Source organism: Sphaerodactylus townsendi, linkage group LG07 (genome assembly GCF_021028975.2).
Source record: "Sphaerodactylus townsendi isolate TG3544 linkage group LG07, MPM_Stown_v2.3, whole genome shotgun sequence".
NCBI classification, from domain to species: Eukaryota; Metazoa; Chordata; class Lepidosauria; order Squamata; family Sphaerodactylidae; genus Sphaerodactylus; species Sphaerodactylus townsendi.
This window is the reverse complement of record NC_059431.1, coordinates 44,728,367-44,755,852: the sequence shown is the minus strand read 5'-3', so window position 1 is coordinate 44,755,852 and position 27,486 is coordinate 44,728,367.

Genomic DNA, 27,486 nt, shown 5'->3' with positions numbered 1-27,486 from the left:
CTGCACCAGGTATCAGTGCTAGCCTTGGTCATGACCCTTACATTGCCAACAGAACACCAGAAGGCACCAGACTGCTATAGTTTAAATCTGCAGACAAAGCAGTTCAAAGAAACATTGCATTTTGACTTCTATAGACAAATATTGGCTCATTATTTCATCAATGAGCAATGCTTAAAAATCTCACACTAAATCTAGATACTGAAAAGGCATTCTCTCCCCACACCGCTCCTTACTATGTCTTGGTTTCCTACTTCCTACTTTCTAATGTACTGTTTGTATTGGTTTCCTAATGCCTACTTCCAAATAACATGATGGAAACACATTCAAAGGCAATATCCTTTTTTTAAAATTTCTTCATACAGGATGAGGGAGAGAAAAAGAATATGTTGTAAGTTTGAAAATACAACTTTAATTGCATTTTCAAATAAACGTTAACTGCATGTATAGCATGCGATTAGGAAATTGTATCTTTCTTTTGTTGCTGTAGGATTTCTTTCATATTGTTTTGCTCTGAAAATGTTTAAATCTGAGCTAAAGCCAATCAGTGTTGAAAATATATTGTTAGAAATAACAGTAATTATCATGAGAAAATCTCCAGTATTGAGGACTTCAAAAACTAAGAATAACCTTTAGAATACTGAATAAATTAGGTTTTACGGTAAATGCCCTTGACCTCTGTCATCTCATTTTATTTATGTTATTGGTGGTTTTATTCTTATTACTATAATTACAGAAATGTGTGTGTATTTTGGAAAGTAAATGCATATTGCAACACCTCAATATAGTAATAAAAATAATACCAATTTATAAATGCTTATCTAAATGCATTCAGAATATATATTCTTTAGTGTGGCATAACTCTTTCACAGTATTCCTTATCTCACTACCATTACCTGTTAACAATATTTGATACCATATTGAGGGAAATGTCAGGGTTTTTATAAAACTGCCGCTACCCTCCACCATCCCAAAAAGCTGGTTTGATTCAGAAAGTATATGCCTCCTTGCTAGTTGCATGAAGTAATTTATAGTCAGCCTGCAACTACATGAGGATATGCCTACATAGCTCCCAAGGTCATTCTGCAAACATGGGAAAATTTTTGTAGCTGAGATGTTTATTCTGAAACAAATATTGCTTAACTTCTGTAGAGTTGTGATACCTTGATTTGAAGAAAATACCTTTATATGGATGTTTCTGAATACACCTGAGGTCACACTTACCCCAAAGATTTCTGAAAATACTTAAATTTTCACCTCCAGTTTTCCACTGCCTCATATTAGTATACTGCTACAGAAAGGGCTCTACAGGCACAAAAAGCAACATTTCTCTCTGACCACATGTAAATTAGGGGTAGAGCTGGCTGCGATTCCCCAGGGATGAAGGATCTTCACTCTATACATTCTCAAATGCACTTATTTGTCTGTTCCAGAGCTAAGTTACCATTGAAAACAAATTCTAAAAGGTAGAATGTCCAGATTTAAACTTCCTGAAGAAGAGTAGCAAATATTCTTAAGCATCTTAAAGGAAAATAGAAAGTGAAAACAAAGAGAGACTGACCTAAAGACAGATTTCTTGCATGGCTACATCTGCATCTTAGGTTGATTCCAATTTTATCTCATAGTAGCTAGGATCAAACTGGGTTTCAGATGTAAAGGAGAAAGGAAAGAACAAATATTTGTCTTCTAGAACCTTTTCTAGCTCTACAGTCATTGTTTCTAGCACATGATTACAACTCTAGAGCAACCAGAATAACAGGCACATAATAAGAAGGAACTGCTGACTTTTGTGGAATTACTCATTTATACTGGGATGTGCTGTAGTTATTTGATTAAAATCAAAATACTTATTTAAACAAGAAACTGTGACTGAAATTTAGGAAATTCTTGAAGTGCTGGAATTACAACTGTTGCAGGGTAGGTTACCATGGCTCCAGTTTGCTGGGAACATATTTCGCTGCAGATGAACGGAGCTACACACAAGCATGTACATATACTTGCACATTCCCATCAACATACCTATGCAGAAAAAAGTCCCTTGCAAATTAATGATTCCCATGTATTGGCATAGCAGTTATTATGTTTAAGTGCAACCTTTTTGTTCATTGCTGGAAACACTGAGCCAATAACAAGCCAATTTCAAGAGAAAATGTGTATGGGAATTGAATACTCAAACTTGGAATGTTACATCTCAAGTACAAGCAGTCATAAAAGTACTTTGCTTTTACAACCAAACCCAGAGGTTGTCAGTGTACAACAGATACAGCAGTCCAATATATATGCATCAAGAATATTAAGGAACTGAGGTGAAGGTGATGATGTTCAAAAAAATAATTATTTTGGACACATATTGACAAGGGTTTAAAAAAACAAAGCTGGTAACTGCATACAAATGATCGTTGACAACATCAAGGCATCTTCTGAAAAGCCTTCACCAACAATATACTGTTTTAAAGATAACAAAATACAGTATCTGTTGCTGCTGTATGCACACTCATCTTCTTAGTGTGATGGCTGCAAGGACCCGAAAGAGTCCCCTTATTGATGGAAAATACACTGTGATAGAGGAATCAGAGCTGGCAGTTTCTGCATCATGTAGATCCACAGCTTCTGACAGGCTAGGTGTATCCAGTCATGTAAGTGACCATGCCTACACTGGGTGCTCTTAACCAGTCAGGAACCATGCATTCTAAATGAATGTAGTAAGCTCCATTCTGTGTGGACCACCCTATACTCTTCAAAGGAAAAGTATTTTTATGCATCCTATTTTCTTAAGGAATGAATGCTGAGGCTGGAGAGCTACTATTATAATCTTAATGAGAGATAGTGTGTAGTGGGTAGAAGGGTAAACTATTACCCAGTCAAATATTGTCCCTGCCATTAGATGGCACTAGGCAATCCTCTAGTCCAGTGGTGGAGAACCTATGGCACTCCAGATGTTCAATTGGCCATGTTGGCAAGGGCTGATGGGAATTGTAGTCCATGAACATTTGGAGTGCCTTAGGTTCGCCACCACAGCTCTAGTCCCCTTTTTGCAAAAAGGAGATAATAATAGTAGTTTACAGATCATTGCAAGTCTGACTTGCATAACCCCAGGGTACCCTGATCTCAACAAATTTCAGGAGCTAAGCAAAATCAGACTTGGTTAGTATTTGGATGGGCAACCTCCAAGAAATACCAGGGTCATGACATGGTGGCAGGAAACAGCAAACCATTTCTGAACAGCTCTTGCCTTGAAATCCCTGCAGGATCATCATAAGTCAGCTATAAGCATAAAGAAAAAAGATCAAGTCTGAACTCTATAAGCTAAAATGACTAAACTGAGGCTATCATACTTTGGTCTTTCATATTTAAGAGACTACCATATGTATGAGAAAACAATATAAGAAAAGACAATAATGCTAGGAAAAGTTGAAGGCAGTAGAAAAAGAGGAAGACCCAAAATGAGATGGATTGGATCAGTCAAGAAATGTGAGCAGGTCTGTTAATGATAAGACATTTTGGAAGACATTAATTCATAGGATCGCCATAAGTCGGAAGCAACTTGATGGCACTTAACACACATTCACATTTTAATTTGTAAGCTATACATCAGTGGTAGAGTGCACACACAAAGTTAAAACATAAGTCCTTGAAATGATCTCTTCTTGCCAGTAAGAGGTATTGCTTGCAAGCTGTGTACCTTATAATCAGCGACTGCTTGCCTAGTCCATCTGCAGTGATCACAAAAGCCAAATTTTTATAGCCTGTTTGCAGCCAAACTGCTCAAAAATGTCTGATAGCTTTTGCTCAACTGCTGGCTCCCTTGTGAATGCATCTGATGATGATGTTGACTACAATTCATAAAGCACATTGTATATGTATGTATGTATATGTATATGTATATGTGTGTGTGTATAATGACATGGTGACATATATATAGTCTTGGTGACTTCACAAGGACACTTGCTCTCAAGAACAATATATGACCAAGCCATTCTTGAGAGCAAGTGTCCTTGTGAAGTCACCAAGATTCTTGGTCTACCAAGCTGGACGTCAGAGAAAAGGAAGGAAGGAAGGAAGGAAGGAAGGAAGGAAGGAAGGAAGGAAGGAAGGAAGGAAGGAAGGAAGGAAGGAAGGAAGGAAGGAAGGAAGGAAGGAAGGAAGGAAGGAAGGAAGGAAGGAAGGAAGGAAGGAAGGAAGTTGAGAACATGGGGGTTGACAAGAGGAGGAAAAGATAAAATAGCATGAGAAAGGAGATTCAGGGGAAATTCACGTGTCCCTTTGTAAGTCCTTGCAACTTGGGGTCAATACCACACAACTCAGTCACTGTTTTTCCAGGGAAAAACTTTCAGAATGAGGGAAGGAGAAAAAAATGAAAGTGTTTGTGGGAGGGAGGGGGATAAAGGAAGGTGGGCAGGTGGATGGGAAGGGAAGAAGGAAAAAGGGAGTCTGCAGGGGCTTTTTGGAAGGGAAAAAGGAAAGAGTGGGACAATGGAGAGTGAGATGTCTCCACAAGTCCTCGCACATCCCTCACTCATCTATCTATATATAAAAAGCTAACAGTGTTTTTGTTGATGATAGTATACCTCAGTAACTGCTGGGCCAATTCCTCTGAAAATTCCCAGCCACTATAGCCAGGCGAGAGTGTTTTTAGATGTTCACATACATGAAATTTCACACCTGGCCCAGGTAAAACGCCTTTTTCCTGGCACTCCATGGTGAAGGACATGCAGCTGCCTGTGTGTAACTGTCACCCTTAGAATGTTCATGCTGCTTAGAATGTTCGCTCAGATGGCCAGATATGAGCAGTGAAAACAGTACATAGGGAGTAACTCAAATGGAAGTGAAACACATACACACACATACACATGAGGGAGAAGGAAGGAAGGGAGGGGGAGGGGTGGCATGCAAGGGAAGAGAGAGAGGGAGAGGAAAGAGACGGAGGGGGGACATGCAAGGGATGGGAGGGAGGGGCCAGGCACCCTAGATTTCCTGAATACTGCAGTTACAGTTAAGAAAACCAGGCACGCATTACTCAGGAGTAAGCTCGGTACAGCAACCGTGACATACTTTGAATGGCTGTGTCTTGCCCCTCAGAGGTTTCCTCAGAAGCGACACCCAAACTTACTCCCAGGTAAAGGATCATGACCAGCCAGCCTAGATGTGTGGGAGGGGTGCCTTTCCATTCCCCCCCCCAAGGAATGCGGGCACACACATCACTGACATCGCACAGTATCAGGCTGCGTGTTTGCATGAGCACGTACTGCTGGCCTCTGCAATTAATTTGTTGCTACTGTTCCTTTCCCATTTCACCACAATAAGCCACAGCAACATGTGGCCCGGCCCCGCTAGTATATATAAAATCTATCAGTTCATTTTTCTGCTGACAGATAATCTCCCAAACTACTGGACCGATTGCTTTGAAATTTTTACACAACGTCGCATTCACATGCGGCCAGGTTTTCATACTGTTTCCACACCTCCTGTTGTGTACATGTCACAACTGTGGCCGTTATTGTGAATCTGCCACACCTGTGACAGTTGAAACCACAGTTCTGTTCCGCAACAGCGCCATCTGCTGGTCATCAAAGCAACACCCTCTGATACAAGGGAAACAACCATGCCTTCCTTGAAAACCGCTGCCATCTGGAGTGAAAGGGATGGCCTTGCCATCGGGACATGGCCCACCCACACTAGCAGAGGAAGGGGAAAGTGAGGGAGGGTCCGGGGTTTTGCTGGACCAAACGCTCTTAAATTTGAACACAACATAGCTCATGCCTCCCAGCATGTTTTAAGCTACTTACCTAGCTTATGTACCACACTGGCCAAGGACGTCAACAGCAACACACTTCGCCTGGGAAGGGAGTGAAAGGAACAGGGTCCGCCATCTGGACATGGGCCACTCACCCTAACAGATTTTTCAGGATGGTTAAGCCGACAGTGTCTTTCATGTTCCTTAATACGGGTCTGAATGCTGCGTTTTGTGGTTCCTATGTAGACCTTTCCACAGCTACAGGGTATGTGATATATTTCTTATTACTTCAATATATGCTTTCTAAAAATGGTATTTCTCTTTTATATAGACCATGACTCTGATATCTTATACAAAAGAAGAAAAACCAAAAAAAGGCCACTCTTACGCTGTAGTACTCTTTTTTGAGAGTAAGCCTCATTGTATAACATAGTACTTTCTTCCAAGTAGACTTGCTTAGGTATTCTCTCTTAACATCCTGCTTGGAAGCCAAATCAAGCAAACAATTTGGAGATTTAAGTACAAGCAGCAATTCATTTTCCACTCACTGCATCAAGAAAGCACCAAAAATCTAATTTAACCAGTAAAGAACAACTACAAAACTGTTTGATTCCACTTTTCCTGTTCTTGTATGAAAAAAAATGAAAAACAGAATAGCAAACAAACAACTCACCGCAAGTAACAAAAACAGAGAACTGATATCAGGAAGTTAATTTATAAAGAATTAGTTTTATGTCCAATCAACAAATAATAATCAAAACATTCCAGAAAAAAAGGGTCAACAAAAGAAAGATTAAGTGTCTATGAGTTAGCTTTCCATATCCTGCTTCAACAAGATGCTAGGAAATATCATATATATATATATATATATATATATATATATATATATATATATATATATATATATATGATATATCATATATATATATATATATATATATATATATATATATATATATATATATATATATATATATATATGATATATCATATATATATATGAACACAGAAACACAGAACACAGAAAAGCAGCACTCATCAGCTCAGCACATCTGAGAATTAATTATGGCTGTCATAAGAATAATTTTTAAATTATATTCTATTTCAGTTGTAGTTAAGACAGTTACAAATACAAATAACATAGGAAACAATTCTGTAACAATGAAGCCATTAGTGGTTTGGCGAGTAGTTTACTCTCATGAAACAGTAGACTGTATCTTGACTTTCTTTGTGTCTTTCACTCTGATATTTCTTTATTACTTAGCAGAGGAGAGTAATGCAGGGGGAAAACAGGGGATGGTGAAAACGGTGTTTGTGTGTGTGTGTGTGTGTGTGTGTGTGTGTGTGTGTGTGTGTGTGTGTGTGACTGCTTCTTTGAAAATAATAATTAGCTTTGCAATATGAAATCTTAACTGGAGTATTTTACAACAAAGCATCCTGGAAGAATAAGAAGTCATATCGAGAAAAACATAAAAACCCATCTTATTTAGTTCTTCAAATCCTAGTATTTTATCTCTTCACATTTGCAGACTGGATGGAGGATCTGTGCAAGGAAACTTTTGCTAGAAAACATGACAAATAAATAGGCTCTTTATTATTGCTTCAGTGTATACACAGACACCCTTTGCATCTTACAGCTCAAGAGACAACTCTTCTTTCAATGGTCAGGCAATATAAACCAGCCGTCCTGCCTTTGAAACTGTTGGGCAAGAGAAATTGTCTCGTGAATTAGACATTTGTTCTCAGAACCTACTGCTGAAGATAATTCAAAGGGCAATGAGTGGTTCTACTATATCTGGTAAAGTCATTCCCCACAAATTTTCATCTTGTTCCCAACTCATTTCCACATGAAGCCTAAGCAAAATGTCATCAATATGCTGTCACACAGAAGTCCCTCCTTATCATCTAATTCTGGTCATGGAGACTCCTTTGTTCAAGGGTAGGGGACTAGATAAAGCCACAACTATAGATGCAATGGTTACAATTACAGTTAATAACAGTTGGTCTATTCAATTATACATAATTTTAAAAAATTATTCTTAACTATATATAATTGGCTTCCATCTCTTTACCAGAAAGAAATTCTTTATTCTTAATTACATTTTGTAACAAAAAAAGTTTATTATAATAAAGAAATATTGTTATGCTATTCTTAAGCTAACTTCCTTATCGAATCTTATACAACCAAAAGTATTTAATGTTCCGCTTACCAGCAAAATTTAATCTTACAATCTTACTTATTTACTAATATATTATTAAGTTTAATCTCTGCCCTTTTTTTTCAGTTCTCCCCTTCGAGCAGACAGCTTGTAGAGCTGCAGCCGGACAGAGATCTCTTTGAGGAGGGTCGGAGGCAACAGAGTTGGCAGTGGAAGAGGGGTGCCTTACAGTATTGTGCCGAGCCAGGTGAACCAAACAAGTTCGACGGGGGGAGCCGGTGGCAACGGCCTCCCAGTACCGACCATTAGTTTGCCCAGAGAAGAGCTCAACCTCCCAGACACCGAAGCCGGCTGCAGAGGCTGAGACCCACCAGCAGTGAAAGAGCTGGGTTTGGGTGTGTCCGCTTGAGTGTGTACTCCAAGCGGTAGCAGAGGAAGTAATTGGCGAAGACTTTGCAAGGGTTGCTGGTTGGAGAGGCCCCCCAGCAGTGGCTGTTCAATCATGCCCAAAAGAGAGCAGGGGCCCCCAAGTTACGACAACTCTGGCAGTGGGAGTGTAGACTGCTTGGTGGTGGGATAGTTGAGGCAGGGTGCCCCTGCTTGCAGATAGACACCACGAGGAGGCAACAAGAACTAATGGCAACGAGGCAATGGCCAGTGGCAGCGGCCCTGAAACAACAATGCCTGATATTCCACCTTCAAGCAACTGCATCCTTGTGTGCCAAAGATAGACTGTTGTCAGTAGCGGTGGTCAAAGTCCACTGGTGGTGTGAGGGCCAGTAGTCCTTCGATTGAAGAACTGATGACTGCCAAGCCAGCTGTAGAGATATTTAGGAGGAGAGCAGAAATCTGTTTCTGTGAGCCTTCTGTCCTCCTTTCCCTATCAATCAATCCTCAGTGCTTTGGTTAGTTTGTCTTAATCAAGGTGATAGAGTTAGCTTAGAGTAGTTAGTCAGATGTGGGTTTTCATTTGGTTAATGTACATTGTTCAGAGTTAGTGGTGAAATTCTATGTTGTAGATTTACAGTGTTAGTACTAGATTTCGATTTTGTATTAGGCTTAGCTTTGTAAAGTTAAGAGGGTGAATTAGTGTTAATGGCTAGACTGGGTTATTATATTTTTTGTACCAGTGCTATTGTTAAGTGTGGGGAAAATTACTTTGGAGGAAGGAAGTTGTTCGCCATCTGTAAATGCTGCTGGTATTTGATTTTTGTGTTTTCAGTTTCAAATGCATATAGTAGTATGTATTCTATCATATTTTAATGATGTTTAAAATTATTATGTATTTTACTGATATTTAATTGTTTAATATATCTTGCTATGTTGTATGTTATATTGCTTGATACTATAATTGTTATATTTTGATTTATGATTGTTGCTGTTATATATTGTTATTGCTTTTTGCTGTTGCTCTTGCTGTTTGCTGCCCTGAGCCCCTTGGGAGAGGGCGGGATATGAATTAAATATGAAATGAAAAATGAAATGAAAAATATTGCTAAATAATTTTCTATTGTGTTTTTCTAAATATGTAATCAAGGGAGTCCATGCCTTCTCATACTTCATCCAAGAGATGTCCTTCAGCTAAATGAATAGTCCATCAATTTTCATATATTCGAAAATTAATTCATACCAATCTTGAAGTCTTCCATTGTCTTGGTATTAAAATCTTCGCAGCCGTTTTTAGATACATAAACAGATCAATATTAATAATTTTTTCATCCTCATGCCAGATACCTAATAGGTATTTTTCAGGGGTCATTTTAAATTTCCTTACCTCTATCTTTTGTATTATCTTATGTATATCCTTACAAAAAGTTTAAATTTTTCCTCAGCTCCACCATCAGTGGAGTTGTGTACCCAATTTCTATCTGCACTTCCAATAGATTGGTTTCTGACTCTTATCTATCTTTGATAGTTGTGTTGGTGTACCATCTATGAAATATCAAAGTAATTTTCTCTGATGTCCAAACTCATGGTATATTTCTGTTGAACTGCCAGGATTTTTCCCATTCTGAGAGTTGGATATTCTTACCGAAGTCCTGAGCCCACTTGATCATAACTTCTTTTACAACTTCCTATTCCAATTCTAAACAATAATTTACAGGTTTTTTTTCAATTATTTTAGTTTTTGATTCCCATAATATCTTGTCCAGCTCAGAAGGAGGCTGTTCAGTTCCTCTATTTGGCATGTCTTTCAAATAAGTTTCTTTAATTTGCAGATAAGTGAAAGTTTTGATTTGATTTGCAGTGACAGTTTTGATTTGTTATTTTAATTTGGGCATTTGATTTTAAAATTGGTTCCTTGTTTCTACATGGTAACAGATCTTTGTAACACGGCCACTCATTACTGTCAATACATTGTTTGTTTTGTTTGGCATCAAACTGTGAAATCCAGCAAGGGGTTTTATTGTAAAATTTAAATCTATACTGTCCTGAGATAATAATTAATGCTCTCTTTATAATATGTTCTCTAAATGTATTAAAATTTTATCTGGTGTTAGTCACAAATATTCATGCTAGTCCCAACAATTATTATTATCTTCTAGATCTAGTATTTGTTTATCAGCCAACATCATCCACTCTCTTAACCAGGTAATTGCGCAAGCATTATGATATAGTTTCAAATCAGGGAAAGACAGCCCACCTCTATCTGGCACATCTATTATTGAGATATATTTAGTCCTTGGCCTTCTCCCTTGCCATATAAATTTTGTGATATCCTATTTCCAACTGTCAAATACTTTATTTTATGTTATTATTGGAATATTTTGAAAAAGATAGAGAAGTTTTGGAAGCACCAACATTTTGATTTAATGATATTCTACCCATCAAAGATATATTCAAATTTTCCCATCTTTTTAACCTTTTAAAAATCTCCTTCCAGGTTGTCTCATAGGCCCTTTCCGCACAGGCGGATTATGGCGCCCTGGGGACGGCAAAAATGCCGTCCCCAGGGAACCATTCGCACAGGGGGTGCAGCTGTTTCGCATCCGCGCCGCCCTCGCCCCGCCCAAGCGGCGCGAAGCCACCGTTTCCCAACCTCGCTTGGGAAGCGAGGTTTATGGGAAATGGCGGCTTGGAGCCGCTGCCATGCGAATGGCAGCAGCTCCAAGGTGCCCTCCCACCCTTTTGCCCTCTACCTACCGTGGCCGTCCGGCGTGTCGCCAAGGCCTGGGGACACGCCCCCCTTCCCTGCGACGCTGGAGCACTCGCGCAGGGAAAGGGGGCGTGTCCTCAGGCCTCGGCAACGTGCCGGACAGCCGCAGACATTTTAGGTCGGCCAGACAACGGCGCTCCGCAGCGCTGTCTTCCCGGCTGTTTCTGGGACTGTTCGTGCGAACAGTCCCAGGGGGGTTGGGTCGGCGTGGAATACGCCGACCCAACCCCCATCGTCGCCGTGCAGAAACGGCCATAGTTATTTTTGAAAAACTTAAGATTTTTTCCTAAATAGATTCCCAAATATTTAATTTTGGTTTTTTCTTGAATTCTTATTTGTTTAACTATTTTTACTTTCTCATCTCTTGTCATGTTGAAAAAGAACATTTTTGTTTTATTCTTATTTATCTTAAATGATGCCTTTTCTTCATAATCATTTTTTTAAAATATTGGGGTTAAATTCTCTGAAGGGTTATCAACAAAAATCACAAAGTCCTGAACCCTGCATAAGCTCGAAATGTAATATTACTTTTTTGATATTTAGTCCTTTGTAAATGTTTTGCTGTCTTAATTTGTTTAATAACATTTCTAAAGTGAAATTAAAGAGAAGGGGTGATAGTGGACAGCCTTGTTGAGTCCCATTAAAGATTCCAAATTCCTTTGTAAGATTCCCATTAATCTTTAATTTTGCTTTTCAAGATTTATATGTACTTTCGACTGATCTAAGATATTTTCACCTATGTTCATCTTTTTAAAGACCATTTTTATAAAATGCCAATTTACTAAATCAAAAGCCTTTTGTGCATCTATAAACACCATCGCCATCGGCTTATTGGAATTCTTATCTAACTAATCAATTATATTAACAAATGATCTGACATTTCTACTCCTACTCCTTGTTGGCATGAAACATGCCTGATCATTATGAATATGGTCTCCAGAAATCTTTTGCAATCTCTTTGCTAATATTGTTAAAAAAAATTGTAATCACTGTTGACTAGAGAAATCGGTCTGAAGTCTTTTGGTTGTAATATTTCCTCTCTATCTTCTGGTAATAGTGCCATCTGTGCCTCTTTCCATATATTTGGAAGATCTCCTTTAATAATAATATTATTCATTAAGGATGTTAAGTAAGGTATAAGGATATCTCCAAATTTCTTGTAAAATATTGCTGATAGTGCATCAGGACCTGGGGTTTTCCCATTTTTAAGATTCTTAATTTTCTCTTTAACCTCATCTATAATCAAATTATTTAGCAGTAATCTATGATTTTCTGTTAATTCTGGTATTTGCTCTTTTTCTAAATAACTTTGTATTAAATTTATATTTTCATTCTTTTGCCCAAATAAATCTTTATAAAATTCTGAAAGTTTTTCTGCTATCATACTTCGTTTATCGATAAGTTTTTATTTAAATCTGAGCTTATTTATTAGTTTGAGTTCTTTCTCTTTTCTTATCTTGGCGACCACTACTCCATTAAATATACCTATTAAAAGTGTATTTTCATGAGGGTACTTGAGGATTCATTAATTCATTATAAAACTACTTTCTTTTTGTTTGGACCATAAATTCCTCCCAGCAAAAAAAATTATCCCTCCCATTCAATTTCAAGGCCTAATTATTTCACTCTGGTATTTTTAAATATTTCCTTTGGTTTAAAAAAAATTATGTAGAGGGCAATTTTCCTTTTTTTTCTGGAGTAGCCCACATGAAATAATTCACCTAAACACTCTTTTTTAATATGATCCTCAAGTCCTTTTTTCACATGCATCTCCTGTAAACAATCTATATCACTTTTCAATTTATATAAATAATGAAACACCATTCTTTTTTTTTGGAGGGTTGTTCTGACCATTCACATTACATGAACAACATTTCAATTGCATTATATTTTGTTTTTAGCCTCAGAAATTATTATAACACTCTTCAATTTAAACTGGAAAAAGAGGTAAGTCTAGAACTTAAGGTTCGCAGCATTAAATATTTACATATATATTAACAACAATAGCATCAGAAAAGCTTGAAAGGAAAAAAAAGAAACCATATTACCTTTACAAATTTCTTTCTAACATTGCACAATAGCTTAAACTAACCCAAGTCTCTTTTATTTTTTCTCAGGAAGTCATTAGCTTTTTGAGTTGTGGTGATGTTTATCCTCTTGCCATTAAAAGAGAAAGTTATTACCTCAAAAATGTTCCATCTGAACATTATATCTTTTTTCTTTAGTATATCTGTTATTACAGCGTATTCCTTTCTTTTTCTTAAAATGAGACTGGTACTTTCTTAAGTATAATCAAATCTTTGCCATCAATTTTGAGCCTTTTCTCTGAGTGCATTTTAAGTGCATTCTCTGAGTGCCTTCATCACGCATTGCTTTACTGGTAAATGAGATCAGTACATCTTTGGACAATTTTCTTTCTGTGGCCAGTCTTGTATTTACTCTGAATAAGTTGTCCACTTTCATTTGTAGATCTTCCTCTCTCCATTTAATAAAATCTGCTGATATTGGTATCAAACTGGTTCTTAAGTTTTCCTTATTGGGTTTTTTCAAACCCCCAATTCTTAGAATTGTTTCTTTCTGCTTAATTTCCATATCAGCAGTCTATTATCAAAAGCATCCATTTAGTTGATCCCTCTTTGAGTTCAATGATCTGTTCCTTTGCTTCCTTTAAATTTGTGCCCATTTGGAAATTTTTCTCTCCAGCTTTCATATTGGAAAGTTCTTCTCTCATTGCCATAATCTCATTGCCTTCTATCTTACATAATCTTTAGTTTCTTCCTGATTTTCCACAATTTTCTTTAGCAAAAGTTCATTTTCTGCATTTGTTCATGATTGTTATGAATATTGTTCTCACATGTCTTTAATTCACCATTAGGTGCTTTTGTTACTACATTTGCTGTAGCTTTTCTGGTTGTCATAGTTACAGTTCTTGCTAATCAAAATAGTATTTCTTATTTTTATTCAAGAATTAATACCTTTAAATTCTCTCCTTTTCCATTGGGCTTAACACAGTTACATAGTCATTTCAAAGTATTTCTCAGTTGTTTCATTCAAACAAGAAGTAGAGGGAGGGAAACATCAGTTTCAGTTTTAAAAAAACAATTTCTTTTTCTTTTCAAAGGAAATTATCTTCAGCTGCCAGCTTTCCCAGTCACAGTTTACCTTTGGGGGTTGCTCCACTGCTGCGTGTTTCACACTCATTCTGTATTGATCTGGTAGTAAGACCTTTAATGGTCTTTCCTCATGGTTTTCAAATATTCTTAGTTGATGGTTGGGTTTTGGGGCTTGTGAATTCTGTTTTCTCTTAAACCACTGCAATGTTCCATTCACCTTCTCCACCAAGGGGCCCTCTCAATGCCACCTCTTCAGATGGTCTTTGAACTTCTAAGGAGATATTACCTCTCACACTTTCTCTTGGTTATCCAAGATGTGTTTAGGACTGGAAATATTTCCAATCCAAAAGATGCAGGCAGATAGATAAGTTATCTCGACCATAGGGATCATTGCCTTTCCAAACCAGAAGCCCTGGAAAAAATATATAGAGATGCCATGGTGAACACCCAACATCAATTTGGCTTAGTCAGATTTAGACCTATATACCAATAATATCAACACTCTTGCATCCATGAGATCTCCCAAAATTCCAGTTGATTTTCACACTACTGGAAAAAAATGCAGAAAATGGGTGCTTTGGAGCAAGGGCCTACCTAGAGAAAATGGAGCCTGACGCAAGCACTGAAAATGCACCCCTTGGGTGCCATTTTCTGTACCTACGCCTCAATGGAGTTGCTACCCACCCAAACAGAGGGACCCTCTTACCTGGCCACTTTTGGGGTATGCCCCGCTGGGCTCTTTCTGTACTTCTGTACTTTTGCTTCTCAGAGGGACCAACAGAGGTGCTGGGAGACACTGCTGGAGCCTCCAAGCTTTTGAGCAGTGGTGGCTCCCCAGCTACTGGCCTAGCTGTGGTGTGGTGCACTGGGCATCTGTGCTACACCCTTTAGCCAGCCAGCCCTGGGCTAAGGCTCATCCCTGCCATCACTGCTCCAAGCCTCCTCCTCTTTCCACATAGGAGGCAGGCTCTACCAGCAGCAGAAAAAGAGGTGAGAGGAGAGATGCTGCCATTCCACCACAGACACCAAAGGCCAGACGCAGTCCCCCAGGATTGGAGGTTGCCAACCCAATGTTCTAGGCCTGCAAGCAGGAACAGAGGAGTGAGTCTGTGTAGGGAGGCAGGGAGACAAGACCGCCAGGGGTGAGGAGGAGACAGGAAGCTGCTTCATTCTGGCAGGGCCTGACGGACAAGCAGTAAGTCAGTGAGATGCCATGGGCACTCCTCCTCCTAACACCTGAGCCTGGCCTGCCTTGTGGAAGGGAGGGAGAGGCAAGTGGCCAAATATGATCCCATGTGACCCAGCTGAATGGCACCTGGGAGGATGGTTTCTCCTACCCACCCACCCCACCCACATTATGCCTCTGCTATTTCATAATACCCTGATAAGGCCCTATCCTCCCAAAATCCTGCCCTCCCCAAGGTCCTCCCCAAAATCTCCACGATTGTCCCAACTCAAGTGTTGGCCACCATATGTACACCTGATGTTTGTTAGGATGGGTGACTGCTGGAAATACATTATGAGCTACACTGAGCTACCTGAAGTAAGAGCAGAATGTAATAATAAAATACTTAAAACTGTGTTAAATTTTTGCAGTAACCTTTATTGAAAATGTAAGATGGCTCCCAAATCAATGGGGAAAAAATGAACTGAAAAAGCATAATTAATTGCATTTATTTGGACAACGAAAATGAATGGGAATAATAATGAATGGGAATAATAATGAACCTACTAGCTACTAGCTACTTCCAGTGGGATAATGAATACTATGAACAGAAAGATGGGGTAGCCATGGGTAGCCCTCTTAGCCCTGTAATAGCTAATTTTTATATGGAACATTTTGAGGAACAAGCCCTGAAAACAACACCAAAAAAGCCCACCATATGGTTCCGTTATGTGGATGACACATTCACCATTTGGAGCCACGGAGAAGAAGAACTAAACAAGTTCCTGGACCATATCAACAAGATCCACCCAAACATCCAATTTACTATGGAAAAAGAAAATGAAGGAAAACTGCCATTTTTAGATGTTTTAGTCATCCGCAAACCAAACCAGCAATTGGGACACACAGTATACAGAAAACCTACGCACACGGACAGATATCTACACAAAAACTCCAATCACCATCCAGGGCAAAAAAGGAGCACCATAAAAACTTTGGTACATCTCGCAAACAGAATCTGTGAACCTCACCTCCTTCAAGATGAATTGAATCACCTAAACAGGGCTCTACAGGCTAATGGTTACTCTAATACAGAAATCAGAAGGGCTGCAAGACCAAGAACAAGCCACATGAACAAAGATAAAGAGCCATCTAGAGGGAAGGTGTTCTTACCATACATCAAGGGAACCACTGATCGCATAGGAAAACTGATGAAGAAGCACAACCTACAAACCATCTACAGACCCACTAAGAAAATTCAACAGATGCTACGTTCAGCAAAGGATAAGAGGGATCCTTTAGCTACTGCAGGTGTCTATCGCATACCATGCAGCTGTGGACAAGTCTACATAGGAACCACCAAACGCAGCGCGCAGACAAGTATCAAAAAACACGAAAGGCACTGCAGACTATTTCAGCCAGAAAAATCAGCAATAGCAGAACACATGATAAACCAACCTGAACACAGAATATTATTTGAAAAAACAGAAATTCTGGACCACTCTGAAAGCCACTACGTCAGACTACACAGAGAAGCAATTGAAATCCATAAGCACATGGACAATTTTAACAGAAAGGAAGAAACTATGAAAATGAACAGAACTTGGCTGCCAGTGTTGAAAAATACTAGAGTCAAGAAGGTTTCTAACCAGCTCCACACAAAAACAGGATGACCATAGACAAAAGAAACAAAGGCCAGGATACTTCTATTCAGATGCTCCCACCAGTGACCTTGCTATCTCCAGTGTTACTCCCAGGCTATAGTCTTCATTGTTACTCATACTTCTATTCAGATGCCCTCAACTATTGACCTGGTTGCCTTCTTTGTTACTCACAGACAATGTTTCTCCACCCACCCTGGACACTCCAACAGATATATATACTCCACTTGCTTTCCCAACATCAGATCCTCTGAAGATGCCAGCCACAGATGCAGGCGAAACGTCAGGAGAGAATGCTGCTAGAACACGGCCATACAGCCCGGAAACCACACAGCACCCAAGTGATTCCGGCCGTGAAAGCCTTCGACAATACATTCATTAATTGATTGCTGTTTCTCCTTCCCATTCTTTTTCTTGTTTTCTGTTTTATTCTTTATTTCATCCACTCCAATAGTACTTACTGTGGAGTCAGCACATACATTCCTGCTTTGCTAATTTGCCTTCTTCCACCTGCTCAATGCACCTTTAGAAATGCCATCCATGGGGTATGCTTAACAATTTATTATACCTCAGAAGAAGCTGGAACAGCACAGATATGAAAGAAGTGAGAGAGATCCGCCTTCCCAAGGGCTATCCAGCTGCAGTCCTACCCACCTGATACTGCACAGTATGCATTTTCATTGTTGTTCCCAACTGGAGCACAAATATAATAACCTGAGCCCACCCGGGGAGGGCGGTATGCAAGTTTAATAATAAATAAACAAACAAACAAACAAACAAACAAACATTTGTGATAATGAACAGTTAGAAAGCTAATTATTATTTTTTAAAAAAAAAAACCTCCTCACATTTTTCTAGACTCCATGAGGAAGAATTTTGAAAACTGGAGCCAATTGAACAACAGACTAGAACTGGTCAATAACTGCACATTATACCAATGGTACAGTTCCCTGTTATTTCCTCGGTACAATTCAAAGTGTTTGTTCCAACCTTTCAGTCTACAGTCAGCTGACCATACTCTTCTACCTAGACAACATTTTTATTCAGATCATGAAGGTTCATAGAGCATTCATACAACAATTATAAATTTTTGAGGTAAATGCAGATCCATTCTATTTTTATTTATTTTGAATACTCAGCTCATTTGAGTTTATTTTTTTAGTACTGTAGTCCTGCATTATTTTTATGATGCTTCATTTCACATCATTTTGTTGAAGTCACATAAAAATCATATCAGGCTTCCTAGAAGAAGAACAATTTGATTTTAAAGGGTTTCAGAGCACAGATATAGATCTGATTAGCTATTAGGATTTGATTTTCAAGAACTCACATTTTTTGGAATCTGTTAGACAAATTAATTAGAATAACATTGAAGAACAGCATCACTGAAACAGAGAAAGTAACGCCATAGTAAGGCTTTCTAGTTGTAGGACGCAATAGCTAGTGTAGACCACAATCAAACAAAATAAAATACAGCAACTTAAGACAATTCAGTATAAGTTTTTGCAGATATTTCTTCAAGATCTTTGAAGAGAAAAGGAACTTTAAACCACTTGCCAGACAGTTTCAGGAATTAAATGTTGGCAATATATTTGAATTTCCCATTTAAACTTTCTGTGGCCTCTAAAATTTTATTCATTTATTTACAACATTTATTAGACACCTTTCCTTCTTACTGAACTTGAGGCTGCTTACAACATAGATAAAGCACATAAAATAACATACATTAAAAGCATTAAAAATTAAAATTACAACTCAGGACCACTAGTAAGCTTAACCAAATGCATAATAAATTGACCAAATATGGAAGGAATTTAAAAAGGAAGCTATATGAGTTGTCACGTTGCAAAATGATCTAGATCCGTTAATGATAGAGGAAGAAACTGAACAACAGTAACATAGATAAAATAATTCAAATTCAGAACCTCTAGAAAATAAGAGGCAGTTAATAATTAAAGATAAAAGAAGTGTTAGTTTTAAGAAAGGAATGGAGGAGGAAACAAAGAAAATGAGTTTGCTGATGCTATAATTAATATTATTATTTGTCCCTCACATTTCAAAATGGACTTAAACATTCTTTCTTGGAATGTTAAAGGTCTTAATAATCTCATCAAATGAAAAAAACTTTTCCTAAACCAAATAAAGAAAAATTATTTCAAGAACCCCCTGCCAAAACTGGCACTTTTCTAGATCCATGAACTAGAATGTATTGTCTTTTCAAGAAACATAATGAAAAAATTGTGTTAACTGTAGAATTAATTCTAGAGTCATTTGCAATCTATAATTGACTAACAATATTATGCATTCCATGTATCCACCTGTAATTGTATTGTATAGTTCACTTACATTAACACATTAGGATAAAGGCATTTTTGCTAAACAGAAATGAAAGGTGGTGTCAAAAATAGCCTATTGCAGGGTTGTCCATTTTCCATGCATATAGTAAACTCTGAGCCCACTCTCCATGATCTGACAGACTACATTTATCAGATAACAAACTGTAGGAATTTTAAGAACAATTTCTGATACAGTGTAATTAGTTGTGGTCCTCAAAAGACAGGGAAGCTCATTCAATGTACTGTCTCTAACAAGCTGTTTGTTCCCTTTTCCCTAACATTTATTATGCTTCCTGTAGTAACCACATACAGTACTTTCTCTAAAAATCCCAGAAGGAACCCCATGTTCCCAGAGTGCCCTACTAAATGTTAACAGCTGACACAATTGTATAGCCTCATGCCTAGAAACAGGATTCTTGTCAAATAGTATTCAGGCAACAAAGAAGCAAAAGTTCATGTACCATCCACTAAATTAATGACATTCTCTCATCAATTTTACAACTTCATTTCTGAATTCTACATGAAAGAACAAAGTTTGCATTTCAGAAATCTTCACCAAAATACTTGCTCTGCAGCCTTAGAATTATGTTTCCAGCAGAGCTGAAACCTCTTATCAGTGAAAGCAAATACAGAGACTGTTTTAGCAAGGAAGTATTTTGGGTCATTTCTGTTAATTGAGCCAAATTGCTACTTCTTTTATTTAAACATTAGTTTTAAAAGAATCAGTATTCTTTTACCATGTCTAAAGAAATTTCACTTTCATTTCAAAATGAGTTAATAAACTCAATCCTCAGTTCGTCAACTCAGACATAATTTTGGCAATGGATGATTTGAGTAATAAAAATATTTTTGTGTATAATGTTTTGGGCAAGTCATATTCACATTTAGCTTCCTTTTGAGTACACAGTAAATTAAACAGTTTGAAAAAATAGTTGTACAATAACTGGCCTAAACTATACCTTAAAAAAACCCCTATGAACCATTAAATATGAGCATCAGTTTTCTATTCTCTTAAAAATGAAATACTGTTAAATCTGAAGCAGAATATTTAAGTTAACAGTTTTTTATATCTTCCAACTCAAGAATATTAAACAAAATAGAAAGGTCAGCCAGTTAAATCACGGAAATTCCTAGAATGTATGCATTTCTTTCCCACTGGAATCTTAATTATTAAGAAACTCCAGATCCTAATTATGTCAGGCTAACTAGAATAAAGAATATTTTATAATTGTGTTGTTGTGAACACACAATTTATAATATTCCTATAATGTCTCTTGATTTAGAAATGTGACATATTATTCAGCTGGGGTCCTTTGATCTGTGTTTTTTCTTCAGTCTATGCTCCAACAATTCTGTCATACAGAGAACTGAAAATTAAGTTATTCTCACCAGCAATACTCCTCCACAAAGAATCTATCAAACCATAGATATAAACCTCTGAACAATTCTTGCCAGGTTTCTCATGCAAATGTTGCAGAAAAACTTACAAGAGCACTTTAAGATATTGAGAATCCTTCAATACAGCCCAGTATAATAACTTTTACTTGCTAATTTCTATGGGTCAGTTGCAAAGGAATAGACCTGTCAATCTTTTTCAGATGTAGCAGAATTTGTCTGTCTACAAACAGGGATACTTTGTTGTTGCCATAGAGACTAATCCTCCACTTTCCTTCTGTTGACACAGCTAGTCACTGTCTAAACTACCTGATCATACTTTTAATAGGCAGCTGACTGGAGTACTATAAAATGTACAAATCAAGTTTGGAACACTTGACACATCTACTGTTACTCTTAAAATGTGCAAGGAATTCACCCCATTTGTTATTTTACTAAATTATAGAAGATATAAACATGGCTTAAGTAACATTTACCCAAGTTTTTAATTATATTGTTCAGATGGGCAAAATTGCAATTGTACAAATCTCAGCATTCCAAACTTTTTGTTGCAATGAATGGGAAAACTCCTAGTCAATCACTGATCACACACATGCAAATTATTAGCAGTATCTGCATTCTCCAATGCTTTGCAATGTGAAATTGTCATTTTCTAATGCACAAGTTTTAAGAGCTGTTGAGAAGCTATGTAAGCAAGCATTCTTTGCTAAATGCTGAAGGTCCGCACTTGTCAGACCTTTTGAATCAACTGTCATTTCTATTATATTTTGACTCAGTTTGAATAAGCAGGCTGGTCTGCAGTCTGTAATCTAAAGCCTATGAGATTGCAATCTGATGTTGTTCTTTGATTCCTAGGTTTACATTTTAAAAGGAGGCAAGAAAAATACTAGAACTAAACCACACACACATACAACTTAATGGAGTCTTGGTCATCATTTTATTTAAATTTTATTACAAGTTTTTAGGGTAATATTCAATTGAGTGGAACCCACTTTCATATCCAAAAAAGGTTTATGTTAGAATAAAAGTCTTTTAACTGTTAGAGATTTCTGTTGCAAGAAATTAATACACCTACCCATCTAGAATCAATACAAAATCTACTCAGCATTTTATTCTGAGGTTTTATGACAGGTCCAGTCACTATTCAAATTCTTGTTTCCTATAACCAGTCCTACCCTTTCTTACTTTTTTCTTTTTTTAAAAAACAATTCCATCTTGACCTAGCTACAAGCTGTAGTTCTAATGTACTTTGTCAAAAATATCAAACAATAAGCCATTCTAATAGGCCCTATGTTTTGCGCACATTAGAAAAAAAGTTTGTTGTTGTGACTCCTTCAATTAAGTGGAAAAACTGATGTGTATCATTATTTACGTCAGTGAGAATCATAAATCATCAGTGAGTGCTGCAATTAATTATTTTTAAGTCAGGTGAAGAATCATGACAGGCATAAGATAAATCCCCGGACCCTTCATATTAGAGTGATAAGGGAGGAAAAAATAGAGATGAAAGTGAATTATAGTTGTGCATCATTTTTAAAAAATCATAGCACATAGCGCATTCCATTATTGCCAATATGTTTAGGAAAAGTCATAGGTTTTCCTTCTATTAAATCCATTTTTGTAGTAATTGCAGTTATATTTTAATATCCTTAACACTGTGGTAAATATTAGTTTTAAATTAAGACATTTGTAATTTGCTCTCTCTATATATGCATACATACATGCATACTTAAAATAAATAAGAAGGAATACAGAAGTATTATAAAAATGAAAGTTTTTTAAAATGAAGGTTTTTAAAAAAAAAGGAATTTGTCATAGCTCAAAATTGGTTACTACATATGTTGGTCAGATAAAACGGTGAGATAAGTTTCATTCATTTCTTTCTGCTTATCCTTTGTTCTCGTTCTTTATGTTCACTGGACTCTCAACATTTTGTTTTGAGATTTGGTGTTAATAAATAGGGTATACTGATGGTTATTTTTAAACTAAAAGAACATGCCTGTACAAAATTATGCTTGCAAATCCTTTCTGGTTTCAGAAAAAGGGAGAGGAAATACAGGCTCAGTCACTGACCGTATTGTCAGTGTTCATTATGTTCATTATAGTCCTCTTCTCAGATCAATGGTCATTTCTATAAATTCCACAGATTAGACTACTGCATGATGGTTAACCCATGTCACACATTCTTCCATAATTATAGTGATGCCTATTTCACAATAATTCAATTTATATGGTACTCACAGAAGTCACAGCCAAATGGTCAATTTATATCAAGTTTTCTGTTTTGTCAAGGCTGGTGATGGTAAACAACATAAGCTATGGACATATTAAGTATCAAGACCTCCAAATTTTTGTTCATTCAAGTGCTGAATTTTAAACAGAAGTAGAGTTTAAACAGAAGTAGAATTTACACCTCTAAACTAGCCACAGCCCATGAACAAGTGCAATGGTTAGAGGGAAGCCTACACCAATAAGTGGTAACAGGGAAGAAGGAGTTCAGGGTCCTTACTACAGGAACACACAAGGAGGCAGTAGAAGCAGGAGCTAGCACGGTACAAGTTTGCAGTATTGATTAGTAACGAATGTCCACCATAGGCATACCAACTGCTACCAGTGTAAACCAAAACAAAACCTTTATTGGCATATAAGCTACCAGTGTCCAGGATCCCATTCAGCCCTCTTACCCATCATCAGCAGCTGAATATATTTGCTTGACGCCGAATCTAGCTTTCCCCTGCTTTCACTACTTTACTGTCATGTGTTTCCTGTTAGTAAGGATACAAGGGCTTCCCTTTCTTTCTCTCAGTCAATATTTCATAATAGCAGCTTTTTACAATCTGTCACACTTCACCAGCCATCTCTGCACAAACCTTTTGGCAACTCACCTAAAAACTAGTTCAAGTCAAGATTTGAAGACTGTATACTATAGATGTGAAGCCTATCCTATGTTTCATATTTAGATTATTACCTTCCTTTGAAATGACAGCAACAGTATTACAGATTTACTACTCAGTTGCATTGCAATCCCTTAAAAAAAACCCCTTAATTCTAGTAATCAACACTTACAATCCAACACAGGCACTGAGAGGGACAGGAAATGGATACTAAAGGACACTGAAGAAAGATAGCTGGGAGGTTTAACACATCTCCTCCAGCCCCTTGCTTAGAATTGTAACAGCAACATCTGCCAGATCTAAGGTTTGTATTATCTATTACAGCATTTGCATAATCAAAGGCCAAGTGGCCACTAGAGTCCCTCTATGAAACACAAACCTGTGTAATATCCCATGCTTTCAGAGTCTCCTTGGTGATTCAGAGCAAGCAGTTGATGTGGCTTGCTTCATACAGCAGAGCTGGCAGAAAAAGAATGGAAAACTGTAAGGTGGAGGGTGGGGGGGGGACACATTAGGGCACAGAGGACAACAGTTTTGCTTCCAAGATGTAACACATTCCTCTTTCCATTAACTGTCTGTGTAACCTCAGCTTGTGGGTTCTGTGGGGCAGTACTTGGAATGAGTTGCAACAACAATTTTTAAACAACAAAATGGTTTACTTTTCTTTACAATTAACACTTTTAAAACATCAACATTTAACGTTACAATTCAAGGTCCTATTCAGGTTGCATTTCAAGTCCTTCTATTTACAGTCTACTGATATTGCCAAGTCCAAACCTTCTTTGCAAGTTGGCTGGCTCCTGAAGACTCCAAGGGCTTGATGAACAGGTTGCAACATGATGAAGGTCTCCAGGAGAACTCTCACCCATTACAACCACAAAAGAAACCCTGAAACAATAAACTCCAACATTTACAACATAGCAAAAACAACAACTACCTTCCCAGTAGTTCCCAACAATATTGCAATTACCTTAACAAGGTGTTAAGGGCTTATAGAAATCAAGGTCCGAGTCTGGTACCCTTGTCTTTTCCAAAGAGCTCTTTCAGCCTTTCTGCTGCTCTGAGTCTCCACCCCCTTACTGGGTCAACCCATTCTGGGCCAACCCATTCTGGGCATGGGGGTTACATCTGCTTCAGCAAACTTTCTTGCTGCAGGTTAATTTTTTAAAAAGCAAACCATAACCATGTAAAACACAACCAGACTAGTCTTGGAGCAAAAAAAAACAAATACACAACCAAACAGCTGTAATGAAAGACATCTGTAAAAATGGAGATCAAAAGACAACATGAGCCAGAACCATACTAACCCATGGAACAAATGACTAGCAATTCACCTGAAACAGTGAAAACTCCCAAACTTTATATATTCTGCACTTTCATTGAAACTGGTAGTATTGCTCTAGAACAGTGGTGGCGAACCTTTGGCACTCCAGATGTTATGGACTACAATTCCCATCAGCCCCTGCCAGCATGGCCAATTGGACATGCTGGCAGGGGCTGATAGGAATTGTAGTCCATAACATCTGGAGTGCCAAAGGTTCGCCACCATGGCTCTAGAATAACTAAAACTTCAGAATGATACTATGAGCTAGGCAGCCTGTACCCTATATTTGGGGAAATACTCCATTAATATGTTTTGCAGAATCAGCTAAATAAGTTTGACTGGCAAAGCTGGAAGATAAAGATGCTGTAATCTCAATAAAAACAGAGGCTGTTTCTGCACGACGGCAGAAACGGCTGTCCACCAGCATAATTAATGCCAGTGCAGCTTCGGAACCACTCACACAGTACCATGCGGGTGGCCCCAAAGCTGCTGCAAACCTCAGAGAAGGCTCTGCACAGAGCCGCTCACGGTTCATCCCATTCACCTACCTCTCCTCCCTGCACAGCTCTGGATGGCTGGAGGGACACACCTACACTGCCCTCCGACCTCCGGGGTTGGAGGGCAGTGTGGGCATGTCCCTCCAGCCATCCAGAACTGCGCAGGGAGGAGAAGTAGATAAACAGAACACCGGAGGGCCCAAAAGCGGCGCCCTCAGGCCAGTGCACTTTGCGCCAGTGCACCTTCCACCTCAGGGAGTGAGTTTCAAAAGCTGCATTTCCCCACCATTTGGGGGGGGGGGGTTGGCACGGCGCTGCTGCATCGTGCGAACAGAGCCCCAGGGATGGTGTTTTTACCATCCCTAGGGTGCTGTTTCTGGGCCATGCAGAAATGGCCAGAGACTTTGGGACAAAAATGCACATCAGTATATTGCTTGAGTTCAAACCTGACGGAAGTCAGTTTCAGGTAGCCAGCTCAAGTTGACTCAGCTTTCCAGCCTTCAAAGGTCAATAAATGAGTACCCACTTGCTGGGAATAAAATGTAGACAACTGGGAGGGCAATGGCAAGCACCCATACACATAGTTTGAAAACACTGTGATGTAATATTATCCCGGGGGCCAGTAAAGACCCAATGCTTGCACAGAGAACTATCTTTACTTTTATATTACTGAAATAGAGCTTAATCTGTGCAGAAAATGCTGTCGATGCTCAGCCTGGAGTAACTCTACGTGTGTGTATAGCATCTTGTAGTAATCATAAATCATCATCCATATAGTGGGCCTTAGAAAGCAGGAGTGCTGTGTAATATAGTGTGATTTCACAGCAAGGTTGAACCCTGACTTTTCAACAAAGTAAATCTTGGCTTTCTCTTAGGCAACCCACCGGAGGCATACCAGGGGAAAATGGCACCCACGGGACAACACCTGCTCCGGGTGCCTCCCAGTGCTCTCCTCGTGCCCCCATGCCCCACTTACCCTAGCTGGCGGCTGCTCCAGTGACAGTGGTCTTGAGTCGGGAGCCTGCCACAGGTTGCCCCTCGGCCCCGCCCTGCCAGACTGCTCCTTCAGCCAGTGGAGCCCCCCCTGAGCCACTTGGTGTTGAGCCATGGTTGCAGGCCAGCTCCTACCCAAGAGCCAGCCTGAAGCCATGGCTCACAGCTCAGGAAGGCGCCTGAGACCAGATCTTGCTGCACCCACAGCCAGCCTCCCTGTCAGCTGGGAGGCCAGAGAGTGCAGGAGCCGGCCTGCGGCCACAGCAGCCACCTGACCAGCATGGAGGAGCTGCCAAGCACCGCCTCCCCCCGTGATCAAATGGCATGCACCTGGAGACATGAGATACCCCATGTTCCCATTAGTAGTACGTCACTGCAGCTTACTGTATTTAATAGTGGCAAACAAACAGCAGTGTGCAGGGAATTGGTGTTTCAAAGTTTGTCTTTCAAAGAAAATCCTTAGTGATTCATGTCTGTTGTTTACTTCTGACAAGTCAGAAACTCTAGGAAAGAAGATTTTTTAAAATGACAATAGTGACATCTTTCCAAGATACTGCTGGACTACACATCCACACCATAAAACACTTTAAACTGGGAAAATTTCCTTCCCTTTTGCTTATGTTTTCCACTTACAAAACTGATTCATTAGAGATCAGTCGCTTGCTGTCTCCAAATATTTTGTCGTCCTTGGTACAGGATAAACTGGTCTACTTAAGCTATTTCCTGCATGAAACGAGACAAAACATTCCAGGATCAAAGAATATAGATCGATAGTCCAAAGTCAATGCTGCATCTCTCAACATGTGCATCAAGTTAACACTTGTTAAGTTATTGTCATGCACATGAGACTCTGCAGGACAGTTCTGTAACCACCTCTGTCAGAAACAAAAGGTCTCCACTCTGCTTTTCCAGTTTGCTTCCATAGTTGACTATTGAAACACTGTAGTGAAACCTGACATATATCTGTGCAACAGTTGTATTTGCCACTTCCTATTTTTCTTCACTTTGTCAAATACCATTTGTTACTTTTAGGTAATAGAGTGCAGCATGTCAACATTTTT